Source organism: Pinus tabuliformis, chromosome 3_2 (assembly GCF_031772625.1).
Source record: "Pinus tabuliformis cultivar Carrire ecotype Pingquan chromosome 3_2, CPIR1, whole genome shotgun sequence".
NCBI lineage: Eukaryota > Viridiplantae > Streptophyta > Pinopsida > Pinales > Pinaceae > Pinus > Pinus tabuliformis.
Window position 1 is genome coordinate 162,449,369 of NC_142302.1, and position 19,339 is coordinate 162,468,707.

General features: G+C 42.4%; 1 protein-coding gene across 1 annotated transcript in view; it reads left to right on the forward strand.

Annotated features, from left to right (window-relative positions):
- The window catches only part of LOC149180304 (eukaryotic initiation factor 3 gamma subunit family protein), a 430,646-nt gene that overhangs the window by 154,636 nt on the left and 256,671 nt on the right, over positions 1–19,339 (forward strand). The gene's annotated exons all lie outside the window — the stretch shown is intronic.

The following is a 19,339-nucleotide window of genomic DNA, read 5'->3' on the forward strand; positions in this document are numbered from 1 at the left end:
TGTACAAATGTGGAGGAGAAAGAAGTTATGTAACATCTTGTTTATTCTTTAGAACTCTAAAGTCTAATAAATGACCATTATTTAATAATTACCATTAACATCCTCCCTTAATGGTCATTCTGGAAAATACACCAAGCTTATCTCTGAATTTGACAAACTTATCTGGACTGAGTGACTTCATGAAGATATCTGCAGTTTGGTGATGTTCGGTGAATATTGAAATTCAACCTCATTATCTTCTGTTGAAATTCTAGTGATGCAATGACTAGAATAGTTTTTCACAGTTGATAAGTACTTCTATTGATACAAACAGTTCCTTCTTAATCCTTAATCAACAAGTAGCTATACATGAAAAACTTCAGCCATTAATTCTTCAACAAGAGCAGTAAATAGAAATCTCAGTAGACAATGAACAATAGACAATAAGTGAGAGACAAGAGACACCAAAATTAGGCTCACAGCCAGGGCAAAACCCACAAGGGGAAAACCCAAAAATTCTTTCCTTATGAGAGAGATTCTTTCAATTAATAGTACATCAGAATGTTCCAACAAATCCAAAATAGTCAACAATGAAATACCCAATAAAAGTCTGCTCAAAGGAGAGAAATTCCACTTCTGTCCAATGAGTAGGGTCTGCCCAAGGAGGCCGAAATATAGTCCTGAAGTCACTGTGATAGGAGGCCGAAATTCTTACTGTAATCACCACAAAAAGAGTTACTAACGAACAGTCCAAAAGTTAGGCCCAAAACCCTTGGTCAACTTCAGAAGTATGTCACATAAAGGAGCGAGCTTCTCTGTAATTTTTCGGCCTGAAGGAATCAACAGAGCAGAAGTCAAAAACACCTAAATCACTGTAGTCAACAAGCCTTTGAAGGAGATGCAAATCGCAGTCAAAATATCCCTGATTATCCTCTTCGCACTTGTGGATATGCTCTGTAATAGAAGACCAAGCTTGTTTTTGATGCAGACTGAATTGCTGTGATTGGTTGGTGGTCGAAATGAGAGTTGATGAGCTCATATAAATAGGCATCATGTCAGGGCTAATTAGCCCTAATGGGGCCGACATGAAGTCCTCTTGGAGCCGACTTGTAGGGCTTATTTGAGCTGACTTGTAGGTGACAAAATTCATTTCTTCTCCATGTTTTCAATGAAAAATGCCGACCATAGCTACTTTATATTTCAACATCTTCTACAAGCTACCTGATGAAATGAAAATTTACATTGATGTGTTTGGTTCACTCATGAAATACTGGATTCTCATTTTGGGACACCTTGGTTCTCTCAAAAAAGCACTATCATCTTGGTTTGTTCAAGCATTAAATCTTTCAGTGTTCCTCTAAACCAAAGTGCCTCACATGCTCATTTTCCTACTACCCTGTACTCTGCCTTGGTAGAAGAAAGTGAAACATGTTTCTTGCTAACCAGTGAAACTGCATCTGTTTCAAAATTGAACACATAATAGATTGTTGATTTGCAATCATCCACTATTCTTGCCCAATCAGAATCTATATATCCAGTCAACTGAAGTGCATCATTTTCACGATATAGTAATCGAAAATTTATTGTACTTTTAACATATCTCAAAACCCTTGTTACTGTTGTCCAATGTTCTACATTGGAGTTTGTCATAATGTAATGTTCCCAACTTAAACCATGAAAACTAATAGCAAATCAGCTGTCCTTACCTTGCCTTATCCAAGAGGATAAGGATGCAGAGCTACATTGCGTTTGGGCGCATGCATGTGGATTACTGCACATAGATAAGATTGAGCGTGACTGGGAGTTATTTGGAGTGCATACATGAGTGAACTAAAGACCACTGGGACTCATGCACTTATTTAGGAATGAGTTGGCACTTTTCTTGTAGGTAACTACAGTGCATGCATGCATGGGGAGATAACTGAGAGTGTAGTCTTGTTAACTAGGTGCATGGCTTTTCCTCTCCCACTTCACAACAATTTTACTGTTACATGAGTTAGATCCAGAGTATATCCACTAGATTGAGCGCATGCTTCTTCTTTCCACTTCTACTTTAGCTGAACTCAAGCATACTCCCTTAGCCCTGCGCATGACCATCTCATCCTCGTTCATCATCAGTTAACCGAAATGCATGAAAGAGAACTCCAAGAAGATAGTGAGTTAACAATGCACATCTTCTTGAAACCTTCTCTTAACTCCAGCGCTTGAACACTTTACTTTGTGTCGTCCTCAAGTTGACAAGGCACACCTACACATCAACTTGCGTCTCACTAATGCACTTGGGTTGAAGACAAAATCTTGCATAGGTAATTCGACTTCCATAGTTGATAAGAGGAGAAGGTCTCTTTGGTAGCTGTGAGCTATATGTTGTGAGTTTTCTATTCTATTTTGTTACAATTTTGGGCTTAAGATCTGACAACCTTGGGTATCCCTAGTTTCAGGGATGTTGAAATTTGGGTAGCTATGGGACGAATTTCCCCATAGAAACCTTAAGACCCCAAGAGGAGCCCATCTCGCCCCAAAGGGATAAAAAAAATATTATTGGACACTCCTCTTATTATTTATTGTGATATAAATTTGGGACAAGCATTTGAAGAGAATTTGAATTGGATTCAAAATAATATATTAAAATATTATTGAGTAGAATTTGAATTCAAATGTTTCCCACCAAAAATATCATGTCAACCTCAAGTCAGCCTAGCCATAAGTCGTGATCATTCGTTCATGGGAACAACTATATATTGGCAATAATTCTCGATCACTTTGGGCATTGATTTGGCATTCTGAAGAAGATCAGTTCGCACCTATGTAGCTCCCAGTATCTATGGTTCACATCTTTGATTTGTATTATATTTTCTTGGGGCATCGATATACTATTCTCTGCAGGCCACATCACAGTGGATCGTCAATATTTCTCTGGCTGCTTATATTTCTCTGTAGTCTGCATAATACTCTGTGGCTTGTATTACTTGTACTACCTCGCATACATCACCATGGTCTCACTTCACTCATATGCAGTAAACTCGCAGTCCCTTTCATCTCTTCTTTGCTGTCCCTTTCATCGCTTCCTCGCTGTCCGTTCCATTAGAACTGTTTCTGTTCTAGAGATCTGAATTCATCTCTATTTTACCCATCCGAAAAACTCAGAGATATGTGACCGAAAATCTGTCCTTGTGGAATAGGCTGAGGTGCCTATTTATAGTTGTCTGTCCGTTATATTAAGCCGAAATGAACTTATGAATAGGTGTGTCTTCAAACTATGAGCCAACATGAGTTTGTTACTCCATCTTGAAGCCGACATGGAAGAGTAGGACTTGTGCTTGTTGTTGGAGGGCTATTGACAATCTTATTGACATATATACGTTTGACACATGCTCAAGAAGAGCTCTTCATACATGACATTAATTCTTTGAGTTTAATGACAAATCCTAATGCTCTCAATGGGAGCCATCTATATATAAAAACTCTTGCTCATGAAACCCATGGAGCAAGGCATTACAAAAATAATTTTATTCCCTTCTTTCATCATTTACAAAAGTCACAATTACATGTCATTATGAAGACTGAACCTAGTTACACTTTTCAACACTCCGAAGATGGCGTCCATTTTACTTACCCATACAATGGCACCTTTATGGTCTTTACCATTGTATTTGGGTAATTCCCTTTTATTTCTGTGGATGTTTCTTTCGGAAATTTTTGTATAGTACTGACTTGGAACTGTATATGTGGTATTCGTTGACTTCGTGCATTGATGGGAACTCATGACTTGGAAAAATTTCGCCCTCTGGCATCTTGGGGCTTTGTGGTGGCACTTGTGTGCTCAAGGGATTAAAGGGTGGATTGACTCCTCCCATAAATTGGCTCAGCATGCTCTTCAATTCTTTGATATCATCTACCATTTTGTCTTGACTCTTGACTACTAAGTAACCTCTTTTTGTCTTTTCCTAGTTCACCCTGCTTCCTTTCGACGTTGTCCAAGGCGTTGGCACATTCAGTCGATTTCTTCCTGAATTCTCCTTGAATTCGTATCATTATTGTTGCTTCCCATTTTGTTCCTCTTTTTCCTTGTAGACCCAATTTTTTGTTTTTAATTAAATAATGATAATAATAGTATTATTATTATTATTTTGAATATATTAATTAATTAAATTAATCAAATTATATGAATTAATTAATTAAATTAATCAATTTATATAAATTAATTAAGTTATGTATATATATATATATGTATGTATCAACGAATATATATATGTACCAATGAATGTAATATGACATATACGTATAACCGAATCGTGGTTCGCTCCTTTTTAAAAGGACGTGACTCGACCGTTAGCACTTTTACTCGTAGAGATGGTCAACAGGATGGTAGCATGGTCGAGAGAACTTGGGGAATGTGGAGTCAAGTGATACATTGTTGATGAGAACACAGTGTGGAATGGACAAAGCTGTTGATAGGGAGGCAGATCAGGGGCGTACGACGGTGTTGCATGGGATGGAACAACGACACGATTTGCAAAAGACTGCAGAAGGCACAGTCTGATAGTGTATGCAACAGGACAGTGTATGGAACGAGACAGTTTATGGTAGAACAATGTATGCAATGAAACAGTGGAACAAGGGACGAAGTGACAGTGGAACAACAGAACAATTGGTGGATTGGTGGCTTTGATACCACTGGAGTGAAGAAAACCAATGCATAAGAATTAAATGTATGTGTAGAATGTATTTGTAAGAGTGATAGGTAAAATGTATTATTGATGAAATTGAATGGTTGGTTACAATTCTTCGTGGCGGTGTGCTTATATAGGCATTGACTGGCCACGAAGATAGAAGGTCACATCTTTTGACCAATGTCCCTTCATAATTAATGGGACATTAATTAATTTAATTAATTAATTATTATTATTAATATTTGTTATTTAATGTTTATTATTAATTGATGTTTATGAATATTTTATTCATAACAGACAATCATGGGTTCCTTAATGATGCAAGGGGCACTCATAGGGGCCCTAGCAACTAGAGTGATGACCATAGTGATAGGGGGTAGAGCTCATGTTTGGCTTCTGCTCACATGCTAAATTTTATGTCCCAACCATCTTTTGCATTTTATGGTACATTTCCTATTGTAAGTGGCCCAATTATGCTTTTATCTTTCTTTTTAGTTGCATCAACCTCCAGGGCGTCGTTCCAAGCTCGAACCAGAGTATGGACAAAGGGAGGGGGAAGCCAACACGTTGTGGACCCAATGAACAAATGTAGACCCAGATGGGGAAAATGTGAAAAGGTCTAGTAATGAGGGGAGGGGAGGGGAGTGAAATATATGATGGTGGGAAGCGGGACCATGCAACCAAAATTAGGGTTTCCCATGTAGTGCCACTCCTAAAGCTAGTAGCCGATAGAGTAAATCCCACGGGACTAGGATACAAGATTAACCCCCACGTTGAAACAAGGGAACAAGAGTACAATTCAAGCCCATTCTTTCTGCCGAATCAGCCCACCAATCCATTTCCAAATGTGTCCAAGAAAAGAAAGCATAAGCACGCAATTGCATAATGAAAAGTCATACGTTTGAGGTTGGATGGCCCACCTTCAAACATACAATCATAACAGATGGGTGAGGGCACACAAAAACTAGCTCAGGTGGCACATTCAAGTCTGTGGTAGCTGCAAGGGGCTGCTGGTTGTCGGTTGAAGACAAATCTAGGTGAAAATCTCTTCGTAAAAAGGTTGAACGTTTGAAACATGCTTGGATTGGTGGATATATTTGGTTTAATTGATAAGGAGAGATGAATCATCTTGGGGCGACAAGATGCTTAGGAGGACATCTGACTAACTTATGATGATGTCTAGATCCCGAAGTAGGGAGGGTGGCTTTGGTCTTAGAGCTCTGACCTTGGAGACACACGTAGATCCTTGGGTTGGTGTTAGAGAAAAACATTGATGGTACCTATAGAGGCTAAAGCTTGGAACACACCTTAGTCCCACCCAGTTAGATACCTTGGTCAGGTAGCTAACCTATAGCGCTGTGACTCTTCATAGAGTATATCATATTGAGATCTTGCATGTACCTCTGTATATATGTAATTATGAATACCTCCTTAGTTAAGAGGGAGTGTTGAAGAATGTAACTAGTGTCGGTCTACATAATTGTATTTGTCAAAAGAAAAATTTATTACAAAAGAGAAATATAATTGAACCATGGGTTTCATGCTCTTTTATTTATTTTTTAGGTCAAAGCCTCCATTGAAGGCTTCTAGGTTTTGTCATGAGTCAATAGAGTCATTGTCATTTTTATTAGACCTTTCTTGGGATTTTGTATCATGTAAAAATAATTAGTTTTGATTCAAAAGTGTCATTTGTCACCATCACAACATGTCATTCTTGTCCTCATGAAGTCGGCTTGGATTAGGGCTATTCGACTCAGCAGAAGGAGTATATATAGAGAGGCAACTCGACTCATTTGAGACATACACTAAACAAGCTCGAATTACAAGAGAAAGAGGCAGAAAAGAAGAGAAAAGTTGAGGAGAAATAAGGAAGAAGCTCGGGAAGACAAAAATCGATTTTTTGGGCATCTCTCTCTCACAAGTGCGAAGTTACTGGACTGAAGCTGGGGCCAAAATTTCTGAATCAATTGCAAGTCTGAAATTCTGAAGTTGGGGGCCAAAATTCTGCAGTTGCAGGCCGAAATTCTGGATTAAAGCTGCATCTGAGAAGCTGACACTCAGAGACTTTGGCAGGGATCATCTACTCGAAGGAAGGGCTGACTTGGCAATTGGAGGAGGTCTTTGTCTACGTCTAAAAGGTCTTGGATTGTCTCATCTTGATTTGAATATACTAGTGGAAGAGTTGGATTGGGTTTTCCCGTAGATAGGGGTTTTTACCTAGTTGAGTGTGTACATCTTTTTTCTCTTGTTGTGATCTTCATTGTTTGGCATTTTTCTTGATGAAAGGAACATAATAGATTAAAAGAAGAATTAACAAGAAGAAAAGAGTATTCACAAGAAAATGTCAAAGTCTAAGAGAAATCTACCTAAAGAACCTAATCCATATGATACTATAGATTTCTCAACAATTCAGCCCCTCTAGATGAAGAATTCAGCCTCCAAGGGATCTCAAATCGACCTACAAGAAGATGACACTCGACCTCTAAAGATGTGCAAGTAGATCTCCTCAATGCCAACAATTTAATCCTCCTGCTTGATGAGACCCAACCTTTTTCTTTCTCTTGTTGTGATCTTCATTGTTTGGCATTTTTCTTGATCAAAGGAACATAATAAATTAAAAGAACTAATAAGAAGAAAAGAGTATTCACAAGAAAATGTCAAAGTCTAAGAGAAATCTACCAATAGAACCTAATCCATATGATGCCATAGATTTCTCAACAATTTAGCCCCTCTAGATGAATAATTCAGCCTCCAAGGGATCTCAAATCGACCTACAAAAAGATGACATTCGACCTCTAAAGATGTGCAATTAGATCTCCTCAACGCCAACAGTTTAATCCTCCTGCTTGATGAGACCCAACCTTCTTAATTAGTTGTATTTGTCCTCCAAGGAAACTACGCTCTCAGCCTCTAGGGAAGAATGCACTCTGCGTCCAGGGATGAATGGTACTCGGCCTCAATATAATTCTGGAACTTGGCCTCCTTAATGAAAATACTAATCGACCTCCACAACTCTGAACTTGGCCTTGTTGAAAAGTGTAACTAGGTTCAGTCTTCATAATCACATATGTAATTGTGATTTTATGTAATTGATGAAAAGAAAAAAGTAAAATTATTTCGTAAGTACTTGAATTGCGGGTTTCATGATCAAGGAATTTTATTTTATTTGAGGTTCCCATTGTGAACCTTTAGGTTTTGTCATCTAGTCATAAAAGTCAATTTGAGTCAATGTCATGTATCAAGGACCCTTCTTGGGCATGTATAGGAAGGTGTCATGTCCCTTGTATGAGTCATTAAATGTATAGGAAGGTGTCATGTCCCATCTCAAACACATTTGTGACAGGTTATCTTTACACATTTTTGCACATTTTTGGCTAAGGCAAAGGACCCAATAGTTTCAGCTTAGGGACTTAGGAGAAATTTTGGCTTAATTAGATTGCTAGTGGAAGGTGGGGGCCACCCACGTGGGAATTCGAACTAGGCCATTCGAATGGCTTGGAGGGAATTTGAAATGCTGATTGGAGGGGCCCACATGAGGCAAGGAAGGTCCACGAAGACAAAAGGAGGAGGAGGCTCTCATTTGGATCATTCATTCAACCTTGCATATCGAATTTACTTGACTGTTTGCTCAGCTGCTTAGCCGAGTCAACTGGTTGTTCAACCACGAATCTCTCAAGCGGGAGATTCAACCTTACCTTCGGGGGACTTCGAGTGCCCACCCTAGGAAGGCAGTTCCACAAGCATTTTCAGGAGTTCCAGGGAGTATCCACAGCACCATCACTCAGCTACACTCAGGAAGTGCGTATTTCTGGGCCACAGTGAGAACACACAGAGGGAGATTGAGCCACCTTGGATCAGCCAATTGTCGGAGGAGCCAAGGAATCTGAAGGACAACATTAGGCCAACATTCAGTGAGAGTTTTGGAGCCAAAGAAGCCAACAACCCAGCAGTTCGAATTCCAGGCCTGGGAGACAACGTAGAGGGCCAGTTCAACAATTTCGTGGGTCTTGAGGGCAAGAGCTACAACCCGAAAACTCATTCGGGAAGTCAGGAGATTTGTAGGAGGGATCATCTCAACATTTTTGGACACTTTCCAGGAGGTTTTACAGTCTGAATCCAGCAGGTTGAGTTTTGCAGTTGCAGTTGAAGTTGGGCTCCTTGGGGGTCGAATTTCAAAAATCTGAACCAGCTAAATTCCTTTGTGGGTTTTTCTGGGTTTAGGCCAAGGAGTAAGGAGCTCAAATATCATAATTTTTTGAGCATGGGAAGAAGTGATTCCAACCCTTCGAAGTTAGCAGACAGAGCAGTTTTTTGGGCAACGCAGTGCAGTTTGGTGCAACAATTGTAGTAGCCTTCTGTTTAGCGATTGCTCACTTGGATTTGGTCATGCTTGTCCATTGAGACAAGCCCAGGTGCGCCGTTCTATTTACTATTGTATTTTGCTCCTGAAGAAATAATAAAATGGCTTAGCAGTTTTTTATTTCCAGTGTTTCCATAGGTGCTTAGTGTCTATTTCGTTTTTCTAATTGCTGGACTATTGTATGCTTTGTATATCACTTTTTCCCGGAAGAAAAAAACCACTTTTTATTGAGCAGAATAAAAAGTTACATACAGTGATCCACTTGCAGACCTGATGCAAAATTGTTGCGCTGTAGAGTACACAAGAAAACACAGTCCTAATTGACTGTTAGAAAGGAGTTCAGAAAACTACCATTCCGGAGATATGGACATATAACTACCTGTTTGGTCATCCTCCTTGGGCGAGTCTTTGAGCACTAAAACTATAAGAAAACTTTTTCAGTTCGAGGACTCCTACAGAGAGGTTAAAACACACTCTTACAAAGCTGATTTCATAACTTCAGGCGAGATGAAAAGATCAGTATGATACGGAATATATAAGGAGTTCTGAAATGAAAAATCTGTCCACAAATTATAACATGAAGCAGAGGGACAAAAACATATATGGAGAAATATCCAAGACCAATAAAGCGTATAGAGGCAGAGTATCGCTATCACTGAGGCAGTTCGAAAGGAGGGTCATTCGAGACGATGGACTGCCCCTGTCTGTATTCTGTAATTGCCCAGCTTCCCATAACTTGTAGTACACCAGCCTTAGAGAAACTGTCGGCGTCCTCGTTTCTGTCCCTGAATACATGGCAAAGGATGAAAACATTGAAAGATGACTTTAAGCGCTGTATTTCCTCAAGAATAATCTTCAAGATTTGATTTCGACATGCAGCATTTCCGTTCACCCAATTGATTACGTTCAAAGAGTCGCCATAAATTTGAATTGAGTGAATATTTCGCTGAAGAAGCAAACATAGAAGAAAATGCAAAGCAGAGATCTCAGCAAAGTTATTTGAGCCTGTTCCGAGGCCTACAGAGGCTTTAAGAGAATGTTCTTGATTAAAGTGAATACACAGTCCAGCCCCAGCCTTGTTGTTCTGAGAGAACTTTGTATATCACTTATATTCCTGCTTAGGAACATTACAGTGGTATTAGAACCTAGGTCTTGGCTGAGCTGTGGGGATTTTCTCCTATGAGAGAAGGGGATCAGCAGAACATCACATACAAAAGGCAGATGTACCGGAGCAGAGAAAGAGAGTTGGAGATTACTCCAGACACGGAGGACAGGGGAAAGCAATGGTAGTGTCTGGTCAATTTAGTGTGTCCTAAATTGCTAATTAAAATGTCAATCCGGGATTCGTAAACTGACGAAGTGAGGTGTACTATATGTACAAGATAACCATTTTCTTAGTCTTTTGTCGTTTTTGAGTTTTTTTAGTTTGTTTTTGGGTTTATCTTCTATGGATTCCCTAGTGTGTGATGGCGAAATTGAAAGTTAAGTATGGATGGTAATGGTGATTTCTACAGTGATTTTCCAAACTTAAAAGTTTTCAAAAAGAAAGTTCCAAACTGACTGTAATGAAATCAATTCTCAAAAGGAAGTAAATGTATCAAAACAGTGAACTAGTGACAATGGCCCAGTATCCTTACTGCTGTATGAAAAAGAAAGTAAAAACTGAACTTAAAGCAACTCAAAGACTGAAATCAAAACAAACAAAATCACACTACTTCAACCCCCATTCTGACCCTTCACCTTTCGACTCACTCCGTCTATAGGAAGTAATCATAAACAAGCTGAGTAATATGATATCTAAATTGCAGGAAATTAAATTGCATAAAAAGGAAACTAAGATTTAACTACTCATTCATATTTCAACTCTTGAAAATGACATAAGTAATCCAATCTCTAACTTGTAGGAAAGCAAACTAAATCATACTACAATAAGTGATATTCTGATTCCTTACTAATAGAGTCACTTGACTATAGAAAGGGAATCATAAACAGATGAGTAATATGATGTCTAAGTAGCAGAAAAGTAAATAAGCAAAACACAACTTGAAAAATGACAGTGCTGGAATTAAACTCAGGAAATGAAAATCAGCAGAAAGGACAAGATGATCTCATGTTAGTTGTTATCAAAAAGATGTAAATCTGCCCGGGCTACCTACAACAAAACCTGTAAAAGAAGCACTGATCAGCTAACAGTTATAAAAGAAAACATAAAGGAAATATGGACAGCAATGAACATCAGAACAACGCAATATATATACAAGCAATGATTTAAAAACAGTAAATGAAAGCAAGTAAGAAACTATACAAAGCTTTGGTGTACAGGGGCCCTCTGCAACCTCGGCCAGTCAATCACTTAGTCACAAATCAGATTCAGGAATGCTGTCTTCTCATGTATTTAAAGTGCAGTAATAAAACAAAGTGAAGCACAGTACAGTGGGCTGATAACAATAGTCAAAATTACATTTCAAAAACTAACTATCCAGCGTATATCAACGCGTTATTTATAAGTAAAGGTGCTGCAACTAATTCCTAGATTTTATGCTGCCAAGAGACACGTAAATCTCCTTGACCCGAGATCTAGCGTGATGGTCATCATGACAGTTGAATCCATGGAGTGGTGGCTGCTCGATTCAATTCACGGGCTGCTCTATAGGTGTGCTAGTACCTCCAGAAACTAAGGATCGTGCCACGCAAACCTTCACGTGGGCAAAACAGAGCCGTGCCACCGCAAAACTCCTCATTTGGCCCTTCCTTTGACCGTCGTTGACCACGACCGTTTATGAGTGATTTGGCTGAACTGAGGGGACACACTCCATGTACACGTCACTTGCAGCTTACCCATATGGCCGGTTTCTCCATTGGACACCTGTAGCATAGATTTTAACAAAATGGCTGCGGAAACTTGGGCTGGCTGCGGAAAGTGACAAGTTTCCGCAGCTGCTTGAATAAAAATCTAAACCAAACAACAATCATAAACATAGTTAGGAAACCATTTCATAAGCTCTTTTTAGACTAATATGTAACGATTTGACAGCTTGGTAGATGAAGTAAATGGAAAAGAAGGCTGAAAGGGTATATAGGGAGGTGCAGGTTTGGGACTCAACAGGTAGTAGAGGAGGACATGGTGGAACCTAAGAGCAAGGAAGAGATGGCTTTCGACAACCTCTTGAAGGATTTGAATGACTTAGCAAAGGGCCAGAGAGAGATGCTAGAGGAGATAAAGATGCAGAACAGAGAGAGAACCACCCCTAGAGGGTTTCTATTTGGGAAAGCTTTTGGAGCCTCCTAGCCATTCAATCATCCCTCACCAGCAGCACAAAACCCTTTAGCTAGTGGGCCAACTTGAGCCACACTGCCCTCTTTCGTACTTGTGGCACCGATTGAACCACTAGGGGTTGAAGACCCCACACAGATGAGAGAACATTTCAGAGAGTGGAAATCTATGGGTGCAAACTTCAGGGAAGCGCTCTCTTTCAAAGATTTCTGCAACCTCAAGCAGAATGAGAAGAGCAAGGGCTATGGAGGACAGGGTACACAGAGCTATGAGCTGCAGAGGACCATAGGGAGGATGTACTTCCCTACATTCGATGGCACTGCCAAGTGCACTGCTAGGGCTTGGGTTGAGAAGATGGACACCTACTTCCAGCTTAATTGGATGACAGAACAGGAATCCATCAAGATGGCCATGTTGCACATGGAGGGGGAAGCCCATGACTGGTGGTTTCATGGCTTGGCCACCCTGGGGCATGCCAATGTGGCTTCTTATGAGGATTTCACCAGGAGGGTGGTGGAATGTTTTGACCAGAGGGATCCAGAGGCCCATTTCAGGGAGTTGACCCAACTGCGCCAGACAGGCAACCCAGAGCAGTATATTTCAGAGTTTCTGCTAGTGTCAGTGATGGTTCCAGATCTATCAGAGGCTCAGAGGGTATATACCTTCATTGAGGGCTTACTTGAGCCCCTGCGTGGACTGGTGAAGTCACGTAGACCCTCCACGCTGCAGGAGGCAGTTTTGTGCACTAGAGATCTACAGGGGGTCATCCCCAAGACTAGAGCGCCTTTTCCTACACGGACCCCTTTTCCACAGAAGGGGCATGACACTAGACCTCCACCTCAGAGAACCACCCAGGGGTGGGGGCAGCTGGATGATGAGACACAAAAGGACCTCAGGAGGAGGAAGTTGTGCTTCACTTGCAGGGAGCCTTAGGCACCAGGCCATTGGTGCACTGCCGACAAAGCACATTATATTGAGGTCTTTTCAGACAGTGACCAGGAGGACGAGTTGGAGTAGGAGTGTGCTGTGGGAGATGGTGGGAGTCCAACAGATCGGGGACCACCACCACCACCTCCACAGGGAGGGGCATCCTTTGCCCCATCCGGGGGAGTCCTTGCTTCTTTATGCGGGGTTCCCAAATTCTTGACATTGAGGATCAAAGGAACCATACTGGGACAGCGGGTGTCGGTCCCAATTGACAGTTGGGATACCTACAACTTTATATATGCCCATTTGGTTCGGAGGAGGGGCCTCACCATGACTAAGTTTGAGGGCTTTTCAGTCCTAGTACCAGGTGACCGTACCATGCAGTGCACTCGGTATGTGCTTGCTTTGACAGTAGTTATGGGGAACTACTCGATGACGAACCACTTCTTTGTGGTCGATATGCTAGACACCAATGTGTTGACGGGTGTCTAGTGGCTGTACTCCCTTGGGCGAGTCACTACTGATTGGAAGAAACTGGAGATGGAATTCACCGGGTCGGATGGCAAATCAATATTTCTCAGAGGCATGCATTCCTATCCACTCCAGACAGTCTCAGGGAGTGGAGCTAAGGATTTTGAAGGTTGGGGGACAGGCCCAACCACCGCCACCAGACAAACAGGGCTTGTTGGACAGATACGTAGTGGTGTTTGGGGATATTCCACCCGGGCAACCGCCAGACAGGGGATTCGAGCACAATATTGAGTTGGAGCTGGGTGTGCAGGCGGTGATCACTACCCCTTATAGGAATCCTAAGGCCTATAAGGATGAGATTGAGAGGGCCATTCATGTGCTATTGGCATTGGGCCATATCAGGCCAAACTCCACTCCCTTCGCTTCTTCCGTAGTATTGGTGAAGAAGAAGGATGGGACCTTATGCATGTGCATTGAATACCGGGCCCTCAACTGGAAGACACTGAAGAAGAGGTACCCTATCCCCCTCATAGATGAGTTGATGGATGCGCTTAGAGGAGCCAAGAACTTTTCTTAGATCGATCTGTGTTCGGGGTACAACTAGATCAAGGTGAGGGATGAGGACATCCCCAAGACAGCTTTCCGGTGCCATTATGGGCACTTCGAGTTTTTGGTCATGCCATTTGGGTTGACCAACGCTCCGGCTACCTTCCAGTCGTGCATGAACCATGTCTTTCGAACATAGTTGAGGAGGTTTATGCTAGTTTTCTTCGATAATATCTTGATTTACAACAGGACTTGGGAGGAGCATCTCCGACACTTGGAGGAGGTGCTACGTCTTCTGGAGGAGTAGCAGTTTTATGCCAAACCGTCCAAGTGCGAGTTTGGCTTGACAAAGAGGCTCTACTTAGGGCATATGATCTATGCTGATGGGGTGAAGGTCCATGAGGAGAAGATATGGGCTATCCGTGATTGGCCAGTGCCCCGAGATGTGACAACGCTGAGGGGTTTCTTGGGTATCTGCACCTACTACAAGAAGTTTGTCAAGGGGTTTTCACAGCTGGCAGCACCCTTGACAGATTTGACCAAGAGGGGGGCTTTCGCATGGACTGATGGAGCACAAGTAGCCTTTGATTGCCTCAAGGAGGTGATGAGCAGTTGCCCGGTCTTAGCACTTTTGGATTTTTTGCAGCCCTTCACTGTGGAGTGTGATGCATTAGGGGAGGGAGTTGGAGCAGTTCTATCATAGGATGGGCACCCCATTGCTTTCGAGAGTTGGAAGCTCCTACAACATGAGCGGTCATATTCCATATATGACAAAGAGATGCTGGCCATCATGCGTGCATTGGCCAAATTTCGACAATATTTGGTAGGCAACACGTTTCGGGTGAAGATTGATAGCAATAGTCTTTGTCACTTCATGGGGCAACAGGGCCTCAACGACAGGCAACAAAGATGGGTTAGCAAGGTGCAAGCCTATGACTTCGATATAGAGTATGTGAGGGGAAAGCACAATGTCGTGGCCGATGCTCTATCATGGAGACTCGCTGGTCTATACTCATGAGCATCTGCAATGATTGGAAGTCCTAGCTACTAGTGGAGTACTCCAAGGACAGGAAGACATGTGAGATCATGGAGGGTACCCACGCAAATGAGCACTATCGAGTGATGGATGAGTTCATCTATTGCAAGGGGCACATTTTTCTAGTGCCCAACTCGCAATTGAGGGAGAATATGCTCCAGGCAGCACATGACTTGCCATTGTCAGGGCACAAGGGGTTTCGGAAAACATATATGGCCGTCAGGGAGAGATTCACATGGAAGGGCCTTAAGGGGGATGTGCTGAAGCACGTACAGGAGTGTGAGGCATGTTAGCGGAACAAGGGGGAGTTGATTCACCCTGCAGGATTTCTACGGCTGCTTCCCATCCCAAGGGGAAATGGGAAAGCATATCTATGGATTTCATCACGGGGCTCCCCACAGTGTAGGGCAAGGACTGCATTTATGTAGTGGTCGACCAATTGACCAAGTATGCCCACTTTTTCGCCATCCCCCCTAGGTATTTGACTGCACAGGTTGCAAAGTTGTTCTGTAGGGATATCTTCCGATTACACGAGCTTCGTAAGAACATTGTGAGTGACAGGGATAGCAAGTTCATGTGAGGTTTTTTGCAGCAGCTTTTCAAATTGGTCGATACCAAGCTCACTCCTAGCACGAGCTACCAGCCCTAGACAGACGACCATATAGAGCGAGTTAATCAGTGGCTGGAGGGGTATTTGAGGAACTACGTGACAGGACAATAGAGGGCTTGGATCCGATGGCTGCATTTGGGCGAGTACTACTACAACACCACCCACCACTTGTCCATTGGTATGACTCCTTTCCGTGCCTTGTATGGTTATGATACATTATCGTTTGTTGATGTTGTTTTTGGAGATAGTCGGGCCCCAAAGGCCAAATATTGGATCCAAGAGAGCCAAGACATGCTCAAGGCTCTCAAAGATAACTTAGTGACAGAACAAAACTAGCAGAAGGTGTATGTAGACCAGCACCTGACAGAGAGGCATTTCGAGGAGGGGGACTTGGTGTACCTCCAGCTATAGTCGTACAAGCAATCCACATTGAAGTAGAAGGGGGCCAAGAAGCTACAACTCTGCTTCTATGGGCCATGCCGGGTGATCAGACGAGTTGGGTAGGTGGCTTATGAGCTGGAGCTGCCTTCAGGGAGCAAGATTCACAATGTATTTCATGTTTCGTGCCTTAAAAAGGTGCTGGGGCAATAGGTGACAGCAGAAGTAGAGTTACCCCTACTGGATGATGAGGGCCACTTGGTTTTGGAACCTGAGACCATCTTGGAGAGGAGGGAGAGGAAGCTGAGGAGTGGGACCATCCAGGAGTTCTTTGTAGGCTCGAAGAACTTGCCGGATGAGAATGCCGCCTGGAAGGGTGAGCACATTTTGGAGCACCCAACTGTGAGGTTGCTTGAGGGCAAGCAACATTTGGGAGGGGAGGACTGTCATCTCCCTTCTCAAACACATTTGTGACAGGTTATCTCTATACATTTTTGCACATTTTTGGCTAAGGAAAAGGACCCAACAGTTTCGACTTAGGGACTTAGGAGAAATTTCGACTTAATTAGGGGGCCACCCATGTGGGAATTCGAACTAGGCCATTGAAATGGCTTGGAGGGAATTCGAAACGCTGATTGGAAGGGCCCACATGAGGCAAGGAAGGCCCACGAAGACATAAGGAGGAGGCTCTCATTTGAATCATTCATTCAACCTTACATATCGAATTTACTTGATTGTTTGCTCAGCTGCTTAGCCGAGTCAACTGGCTGTTCAGCCATGAGTCTCTCAAGTAGGAGATTCAACCTTACCTTTGAAGGGCTTCGAGTGCCCACCCTAGGAAGGCAGTTCCACAAGCATTTTTAGGAGTTCTGGGGAATATCCACAACATCATCACTCAGCTACACTCAGGAAGTGCATATTTCTGGGCCACAGTGAGAATACACAGAGGGAGATAGAGCTACCTTGGATTAGCAAATGGCTGGAGGAGCCAAGGAATCTGAAGGACAACATTAGGCCAATATTCAGTGAGATTTTTGGATCCAAAGAAGCCAACAACCTAGGAGTTCGAATTCCAAGCCTGGGAGACAACGTAGAGGGCCAATTCAACAATTTCGTGGGTCTTGAGGGCAAGAGCTATAGCTCGGAAACTCATCCGGGAAGTCAGGGGATTTATAGGAGGGATCATCTCAGCATTTTTGGACACTTTCCAGGAGGTATTACAGATTCAATCCAGCAGGTCGAGTTTGCAGTTGCAGCGGAAGTTGGGCTCCTTGGGGTCGAATTTCAGAATTCTGAACCGGCTAAATTCCTTCGTGGGTTTTTCTGTGTTGAGGCCAAGGAGTAAGGAGCTCAAATATTATAATTTTCTAAGCATGGGAAGTAGTGATTTGAGCCCTTCGAAGTTAGCAGAAAAAGCAGCTTTTTGGGCAGCGCAGTGTAGTTTGGTGCAACAGTTGTAGCAGCCTTCAATTCAGCGATTTCTCACCTGGGTTTGTTCATGCTTGTCCATTGAGACAAGCCCAGGTGCACCATTCTATTTACTATTGTATTTTGATCCTAAAGAAGTAATAAAATGGCTTAGCAGTTCTTTATTTCCAGTGTTTCCATGGGTGCTTAGTGTCTATTTTGTTTTTTGATTGCTGGACTGTTGTATGCTTTGTATATCATTTATATTCCTTCTTAGGAACATTACAAAAGGCCCCCTTTAAGACCAAGCAAAAGACACCTCCCACAAGTCGGCTTCAAGAAGAATAATAATATCTCTCAAATAGACATGTCGGCTCACCCTCTCTCAAGTCGACTTATTTGACTGAGAAACTACTATAAATAGGCAGCTTGACCTCATTTTAGAAGTAGAATTTCGGTAAAGGTCAAGTCTGAAATAATTAGTGCGAAGGTCACTTAGAAGAAGCCTAAACATCAACGAAGAGAGAAAGAAGAAGGGTGAAGTCTTTGGGAGTGTTTTGGGACTGTTTTAGAGTTGATCTCCTCTAACACGTGTAAAGGAGAGGGTTGTTATCAATGTTGCAGGAAACGTCCCCCCTCAGATCTAATGCTTGAAGTGCAGTCCGTACGGATGCGTCTAGCAAGCACCTCCCGAAACGCGGTTCCGAAATTCTGAAACACGTTTTGGACTGATAATGATGCTTCCTGGAAATTCTGGAAGCGTCCCTACGAAACACGTTTCAGAATCTTCGAAGTGCGTTCCGTACGACGCTTTGGCCGTATGAAGCGCGGCGCTTCGGAGGCTGAATCGTACGGTTCTGTACGCTCTTTGGAAAAGTGGGCCGCGCTGCTAAAAAAATCGATTTTTTTTTTTTTAAATTTTTGGTGAGTTTGCAGATTGGGGGTGGGTCCACCTTGGGTTAGGGTGAGGTTAGGGTGAGGAATGAAGGGAATAAAGCCCCCATTCATCCCTCATTTACTCACTTTGAGTTTATGAGAGTTGGAGAAGAGAAGAGACGAGAGGAGAAGAGAAGATAAGAGAGGAGAGGAGAAGAGAGGAGAGCTTGGAGGAGTGAAGAAGGACGAACTAGGAGAAGGAGGAGGAGCTTGGAGCAAGAGCTTGGAGGACTTCATCTACAAGAGCTAAAGAGGTAAGTGCAAACCCCAAACTCCCTTATTTTTTTGACATTTTTTTTTGTATTTTTCTCCTCCCTCTCTTACTCTTTCCCATTGTTTCTACTTGCTCCTTTACTTGCAGGTTGTCCGCTACCTATATCCATATTCCAAGATGGTGTTCTTTTGGCTTCTATGTATCATATTCATTCCACTTTTGGTTTTAATAATGGCAAGGGGGAGTAGGAATAGAAGGGAAGAAGCACAAGAGGACAATGGTCCCACTATGAGTGACCCAATGTATGATGAGGAGGAAGGGTTTGAAGAGGAAGGGGATGATGTTGAACCTGAAGGGGAAACTGAAACACTAGAGGGGAAAGCTCCATTAACACCCTTGTGGAACTATGTGACCAAGCCTGAAGGGGGAAAGGGTGGTGGAAGCTACAAATTTTTGTGCCCTCATGGTTGTCATGGAGGAAAACCATTTAGTGGTTCATATACCCGTGTGAAGAGGCATATTTGTGGG